This window comes from Oryzias melastigma, linkage group LG9 (assembly GCF_002922805.2).
Source record: "Oryzias melastigma strain HK-1 linkage group LG9, ASM292280v2, whole genome shotgun sequence".
In the NCBI taxonomy this organism is placed as follows: domain Eukaryota; kingdom Metazoa; phylum Chordata; class Actinopteri; order Beloniformes; family Adrianichthyidae; genus Oryzias; species Oryzias melastigma.
The window spans coordinates 31192546-31200261 of NC_050520.1; the positions used below are offsets into that span (position 1 = coordinate 31192546).

At 37.8% G+C, this 7716-nt stretch overlaps 1 long non-coding RNA gene across 1 annotated transcript in view; it reads left to right on the forward strand.

Moving 5' to 3' along the window:
* The window catches only part of LOC112148580, a 6542-nt gene extending 700 nt beyond the window's left edge, over positions 1–5842 (forward strand). Inside the window, exon 3 of the long non-coding RNA XR_002919640.2 lies at positions 3149–5842. This is a non-coding gene — a long non-coding RNA (uncharacterized LOC112148580). The remainder of the gene's footprint in view (positions 1–3148) is intronic.
* Positions 5843–7716: the final 1874 nt, after the last annotated feature.

Below are 7716 nucleotides of genomic sequence, written 5' to 3' on the forward strand. Positions count from 1 at the left end.
ATATAGTGCATTCACCATTTTCCATTTTCTAGTGCTGTCCAAATCTACTAATTCCAATTCGAGTGCACTCGAAATTTCCCAGAGGTCTTTGCGAAAAACTAGCATCCATCAATGCTCACTAGATTAGCGGATATAGACCACAATGCATTGCGGTCAAACAATTTCAAACCAAAAAATGTGCTTAAATGTAGTATTTGAATAAACCATCCAGATTTTCACCATCAGAACGCAGTGGAGTCATAAATAAACGCAGTGAAATGTTCGTTTTTATTGGATTTTTCACTTCGTGAAATTGATGACGTCATATCTGGTGTTTAGAAAAACGAAAGAAATGTAGTGAACATTATGTCCAAATTACCTTTAAAATCCAGAGCCGTGTATAGTCCCGCACTATATAGTTTTTTAGTAGGTTGGGGGGGGTTGGACACAACCAAAGTGTCCCACCAAGAGATATCATTTCAGGCAGTATTTGAAAATCAAGACAGTGCTGTTTTTTATGTTTACTTTGGAAAAGCGTACTCCGAAAAATAATAAAAACCAAAAAATAAATACTTGCTTTCAAACAGCTTAGTGAAAATTGAAGAGATGCTAAACAGATAAATGGAGGAAAATCTTCCTTTTTTCCTGTGTGAATTATCCAAAAGTGATGAATATGGATGAATCGTATCAGGAGCACAGCTGCTTTCAGCCCAGATATTGATTAGGTTTCTTGATGCAATTACTGAAGACAAAAAGTAAGACTGACACAAAGTTATTTACTGTTAACCTCTGCTTCACTGCCTTGACCGCAGTCGAGAGCCAGGAGATTGAAATGTTGGAATGAGGGATTTTTTATTTTTATTTTTTTTGAGTAACTGAATTATTTGTGTCCACGACTACATTCTTTGGTCACCGATGGTTCTACCATCATATAGTGATGATAAAAACATTTTTATTTCTTAGAAGTATTTGACAGAATGACTATGAAATAAAAACTGCAAACTCCTCCATCCTGTGCCTTGACAATATCTCTGTGTTTTGTGAATCTTTTCAGAGTTGGCCCTGATGTTTCATTCATGGTCATCCAAAAAAGATAAAAGGAAAAACTTTCTGTGAAAAAAAATAAATTGACAACAAGGAAAATCACATACTGTGTATCTGTGTAGACCTAATGCAGTTTGGTTCCCAGGCAACAGTGCTGGATGAACGAAGGATATCCCAGGGTGGGATAGGCTGATGATGAGGGAGAATCCTCAATTTAAGATGAGAAGGACAAGAAAAGCAGCTAGATAACTGTTGGTGTGGAGAAAAAGAAATGCATTTGTGTTTGCTAAAGCCTTTTCATTGGAACTGTTTACTATTAGGCCTCCATTATCCCCACACAGGGCGATCAGAGCTGCTCAAGGGTTACTGGCTTACAGTTTTTATTTCAAACTTTTTTTTTGTATTCAGGAAGCTAAAACTGAAAAGTTTGTTTTTTGTCAGCCCCTGTTGGGAGCCAGAGCTCTGTCTCTTCTTCTGGTCACTTCCGGGAGCTGTCGCCAGAATGCTAAATGCACTACATCTCCCAGCAACCCCAGCGTTTCAACCCAGCCAGTCCGTTGTGGTAAAAAGACAGCTGAGCCAGAAAGCAAAGCTCTCAATTTACCGGCCGATCTTTGTTCCAATTCTCACCTATGGTCATGAGCTCTGCGTCATGACTGAAAGAACGAGATCCCGACTACAAACTACAAGCAGCTGAAATGAGTTTCCTGCGGAGGGTGGCTGGGCGCTCCTTTAGAGATGGGATGAGAAGCTCGATCACCCGTAGAGAGCTCGGAGTAGAGCCGCTTCTCCTCCACATTGAGAGGAGCCAGTTGATGTGGCTCGGGCATCTGCTCTAGATGCCTCCTGAACGACTCCCTAGAGAGTAGTTCTTTGCATGTCCCACATGTTGGAAACCCCAGAGAAGACCCAGGACACGCTGGAGAGACTATGTCTCTCGACTGGCCTGGGAACTCAGGGGTTCCCCCAGAGCTAGAGAAAGTGGCTGAGGATGGGGAATTCTGGGCATCTTTGCTTAGACTGCTGCCCCCGTGACCCGATCCCAGATGAGCAGAAGAAGATGGATGGATACGTAGGACTGATTTTCTGTTTTGATTATTTTCTTTTTTATCTAAACTATTCTAAAACTAGAAAAGTTGCATTACCTTCGATAATGCTACTGTGAAGGCTTTCTTGTTCAATCTGGCCGCTGAAGATGCTAGAAACTATTTCCAAAATGCTACATTTGCTAAAATTTTGGCAAAGAACTATAAAAGACAGCTGAAGTCAGCTTAAATTTCTGAAAAAAATGTATTAAGTTTGCTTTCAAATCCTCAATATATGCCAATTTTGCTAAAACATATCTGTTGCTTAAATGTGAGCTAAACTCCAAATTAGCCCAAAAAACCTCAATAGATGCCAAATTAGTAAAAAAAACTGGTGTATTGCTAAAATGCTATCTTAAGTCCAAAATAGTCAAAATTGTCGAATTACCGACCCCCCCCCAAAAAAAAACGCAAAACAAAGCAAAAAAAACAACTCAAAAGTAACCTAACCGACTACAGTAGATAGCAAATTAGCCCGAAATATTAGCACGCTGATAAAATATTTGCTGAATTCCAAATTAGAATAAAAAAAAAACATCAGTAAATAACATAGTAGCCAAATATGTTGCCATGTTGCTAAAATATTTAATCAATTCCAAATTAGCACAAAAACCCAGTAGATGCAAAATTACCCAAATTAGCTAGCACAATGCTAATGTAACAGCTCAAAATGAAATTATTTTAAAATTACTTTAAATTATGGTTTCAAAGTGCACAAAGTGTTTAAGTAAGCTGTTGAAAAATTTTAATAATTTCTCATTCACTTCCATATTTTGCTCAATATTTCAAAAACTACAACGTTTATTAATGCCAAAAGTACAAGCAGTAATGTCCTCAATAAGCTGAACATTTTGATACCAAAATTGCTGAAACCTCTGAAAGTGTGATTGAGTTTTTACATGTTGATTAACATACGGAAACGAGCATTAGAATCACTATAACTATAAAAATCAAGATACAGTTTCTGATGTTCTCATATTGACAGTAATGTTACTCTTACAATTTCCAGTTTTCCATACAGGCTTTTTATTTCTTTACAGTCACTTGAACCAATTTCAGCTTCATCATAAAAGAGCGGGACACACAATGGAGAAGTCATCAGTTCATCACAAGAAGATAAGTGCTGACCTTCATCCTTTTGTGGGGTCAGTTTGGAAAAACCTGTCAGCCTGATGTGGCGTTTATCAGACTGGGGGAGGGGAGAAGGAGTACTTGGACAGTACTGACATTTACAAAGAGAAGCTGCAAACACCTTCTTATATTATCAGTATGATAAACACAGACCATGTACTGTCACTTTCCTCCTGTGGTTTTCTGATCCAAATATACTTGACTGGTTCTGACTCTTTCCCTGCATTAAACCGCAAACATTGAGATTGGTTTATGGACAGACTGTCACACCCAATGAAGGAAATCAACATTGTTGACCGTATGGGGAAAATGCCAACTAGCAATGTTTGTCCTATAAAACATCTTCATCCACTCAATTGCAGAACACACTGAATCCCTTTTGGGGGCACAGGAGATTATCCCAGCTGCTGTTTGGTGACGGTGGGGTACACACTGGATAGATTGACACTCCATGCACACTCATACACCTGAAAGCTAGCATCATCAGTTTACCCAGGGGTGTACAAAGTCGGCCCTTGAGGGCAGATGTCCTACTTGTTTTCCAATCAACCTGCCTTTGAAGCTCCTTATTGGCCAAACACACCTGATCAAGGTAATCAGCAGCAAATAAGGCAGAGTTTCTGGAAAACCAGTAGGAAGACAGCCCTCAAGAACCAACTTTGGACACCCCTGAATTAACTTATAAAGCATTTAGACAGAAAAGTCCCAGCTGGGATTTGGACCAGGGCCTTCTTTCTATGAGGTGAGAGTGCTAACCATTGCGCACCATGCAGCCCAAAAACCTCATTATTCATATAATCTGTAGTTGATTTCCATAAGCCATTTTAAAAGTCATTCTTATTTATTTGGTGCATTTGGATCCCCAGACTGAAATGAATGTAAAGTCAGTGGAGAGCTTTTCATGTGAGTAACTCTATTAGTTGAAATGATCCCAGAGTTTCATTACCATAGCAAATGTGCAGTATTCCAGTGGATGTGATGAATGCATCTCTTATCTCCATAAAAAGAACAAACCACATTTCACACGTTGAATTGGTGAGACGGGAACAATTAGTGAAGCTGTGTGGAGGTTTAATTGAAGTGTTAACATGCTTGAATAGCTTATTTAGCATCTTTTGTTTGTACCAAACCAGAGTTCATGTCAAATTTCAACACATTTTTTGTGTGTGAGACTTGTGAGGGGAAGGGTCAGACTATTAAAATATCTACATTTTTTGTTTACTTACCTTCCTATTGATGTTTTTTGCATCACTGACCACATTTTGCTGTGTCACATGCAATTAAATCACAGTGATGGGATGCACTTGAATATTTTACGAGAAACCATGCAGTTTTTTATAAATTAGGTTTAAGTTATAATCAGTGCAGACATTCACAATGTCGAGCCAATCAGCTGCCTTACACTCTAAGAGGGCAGTGGGATTAGCATTAAAATCAAGCCTGGTCCTGGTGCTGAGGCGACTGATGAGATTGAAGGCAGAATGATCGAATTTCAATGAGTTTCAAAGGTCTGGCCTTCTTTTGTTTTTGATATTGGGGAACACTGCCTGGTGAGATGTCGCTCAAAACCAGGGAGACAAAAAAAATACAAATGAAAAGGATTTTCTTGGTCACCTACACAGATCAGTGGATTTACTGCATGTAATTGGGGTGAGATTAACACAAATCTGACCAGATCTCATCCACAATATAATTGAAGGCACTAATACGAAAGCTCATTATAAAAAGAGACCAGCCTTTAGTGGTGTTTGACAAAAGGGCAAGGTATTCAAAAATCAATGCAACATAATCTGTCACCTGCAGCTATATTAGTTTCTGGTCAGAGTTCATCAAAATGATCATTAATAGGACTTTCTTGGATCATGTTTTGTAAATCCTCTGATTCTTCAGTTTCTGGAAGTCAAGTTGCTTGAATATAGTAGGAATAATTTAAAGTGCGTGTTTTTACTTTCTCCTTTTCCATCAAGTTTTTGCATCAAAACAAAGCCATCTATTATTTTTTCTCATCGACAATAAATTGTGCTAAACTTGTGAAAAAATGGTAAAACATTTTAATTCAGTTGATGACCCTTATTTACCTCATTCAAATATTTTTATTCACCTTCCTGTAAAACATTTGTCAAATTTTGCATTTAGTATTAAAAACTACTAATGTCTTCTCATCTTTTTAAACAGTGAGGAACAAGTTTTTGAATGCAAATCTTTTTTACTTTGGATTTTGAATAACAAACACCTGCACAGTTTCTAATTATGCAAATGAGTAGTTTGAATAGGGTAAATAAGAACTTGTTGAGTTGTTGCACCTGGTTGATCAACAAGAAACTTGGCTGAAAGGAGACACCGATTTGAAATACTGCAACTTTTGAAATCTACAATTTTGGACGATCGTGGACTGAGTCTGAAATTTAAAAACAACTTAAAATAAGCCTTATAGAAAAATCAAAGTATGCTGAGAGTTTTTGTTTACAGTAGTTTTGCTGTTGAAGCTTTGACAACGCAATCACTCTGAGAAGATAAAACATCTACATTCCTGAGATAAGGAACCAAGTTTCTTCTAACGTTGCAAAGTACAAGACGCACACGTTTATGAACCAAAAAAAAAACAAAAAAAAAAACCACCCGTAAATGAGTTTTGAACTTGTACTCCAACAGTAAAGATCCATCCATTTTTCAAACCTGCTTGGTCATGGGGTTGCTGGAGCCTATCTGTCATGGTGCTCCTGGGTTCCTGTGGTCCTATCCTGATTGGACCCAGCTGACTGCAATCACTTCGGGCCACTATTCAGGATGTGCCCTCTCTAGTTTTCACCGCCGGTCCATTACCTTCTCCGGTGCAGTACTTTGGCCTCTTCCAAACCCATATTTTTGCTTGCTTTTGTCTTAAATGTGTGCCATGAACAAAGCCTGGCAAAAACTGTTGGAGTGTTATTATAGAATTGGGAGATCTCAGACTTCAATGTTCATCTCGCTACATTTGATCAATCCCTCAGTTTAAGTTCAAAGCTAACTTTACTCATGAAATAACTGATGTCACTTCATATGAAAAACAATAGAAAGAGGCAATAAAACCGATGGTCCGTTGCTTTTGTTTTTATTTGCCAATAAAATTTTTATGACAGTCATATTTATGAATATAATGAAACGCCCCCAAGGTCAGTCCCTTTTCCACCTGCTTTGAAGAGTAACAGTGATTTCAGAGCAGTCCTCCGCTTTATCTTCCGTTTTAGGGGGAAGCTGTTTGCGCAAAAATGGTGGAAGCTCACACAGCAGCTTTTAATTAACCATGCAAGTCATTCCCGCACCCCCTGACTTCAGTTTTAAGCTTAACAAACAAGCAAATATCAACACACTTAAAGATTTAACGCCTTCCATGTCATTTTCCTTTGAACTGCAGCGACTGACTTGCAGCGATTGTTCGAGCGACAGACCTGCCCACAGATTCAACAACCAAATCTTTGAGCAGGAAAACACAGACCGAGCGTTTGTGCCTCTGCATTTATGAGCAGTTGATATGCCTCAAGTCTTAATCTCCATCACTCAGTTTCTTTTTGACCTTAGTCCTCAATTCAGTTGCATTGACAGATCCTGGCTCTGTGCTTTATTTTTGTTTTAGGTGAGAGATGGACACCTTGTTTGTGTGACCTTTCTTTGATGGATGGATATATACAAAAAAAACACGCACATTAAATTTGCTTCTTGTTTATTTTATTTTTTTAAAGTTGGCTGACAGCTCAGAAATGGCAGAAAAAATATTTTCTTTTTGGACTGTTTTGGCATTTAATACGATTTTTTTTTGCAATTTTGGAGCTTAGATAGTAATTTAGCTAATTTAGACTTTTACATTTTATTTTCTTTTAGGCTGTTTTGGAGTAAGGCTAATATTTACACGCAAGCTGTTTTGTCTAATTTAGGCTTTTATTTTCCGTTTTTAGGCTATTTTGAAGTTTAGCTATTTTTTCAGCTACATGCTGGTGGTTTTGTCTAACCAAAGGTTTTTTTTGTTTTTTTTTAGGTTAATTTTAACTTTAGCTACTATTTTAGGTGACTATCAGCTTCAGCGTTTTCAGTTATTAGCTTCAGGGATTTTTGCTATTAGCTTCAGCGTTTTCAGCTATCAGCTTCAGTGTTTTTAGTTATCCGTTTCAGAATTTTCAGCTATCAGCACTAGCATCTTCAGCAGCCAAATTCAACTTACAGCCTTCATACTAGCTTTTTCACAGGTGCTATATATCTACTTCATAATTATTTTAAAGTTACGGTTTTAAAGTTTAAAATGTAGTTTTAGAGTGTTCAATAAATCTTTATCTTGTTTGGCCTGCGACTTGAGGTGTGTTTTGGATTTTGGCTCCTTGTGTGATTAAGTTTGATACCCCTGTCCTAGAAAGAATGTGACAGCTCCAAATCAATATTTTTGAACCAATCTTGAAGCATAATTTTTGAGAGATACTTCAGGACGCTCTTTTGATCAAGGAACACA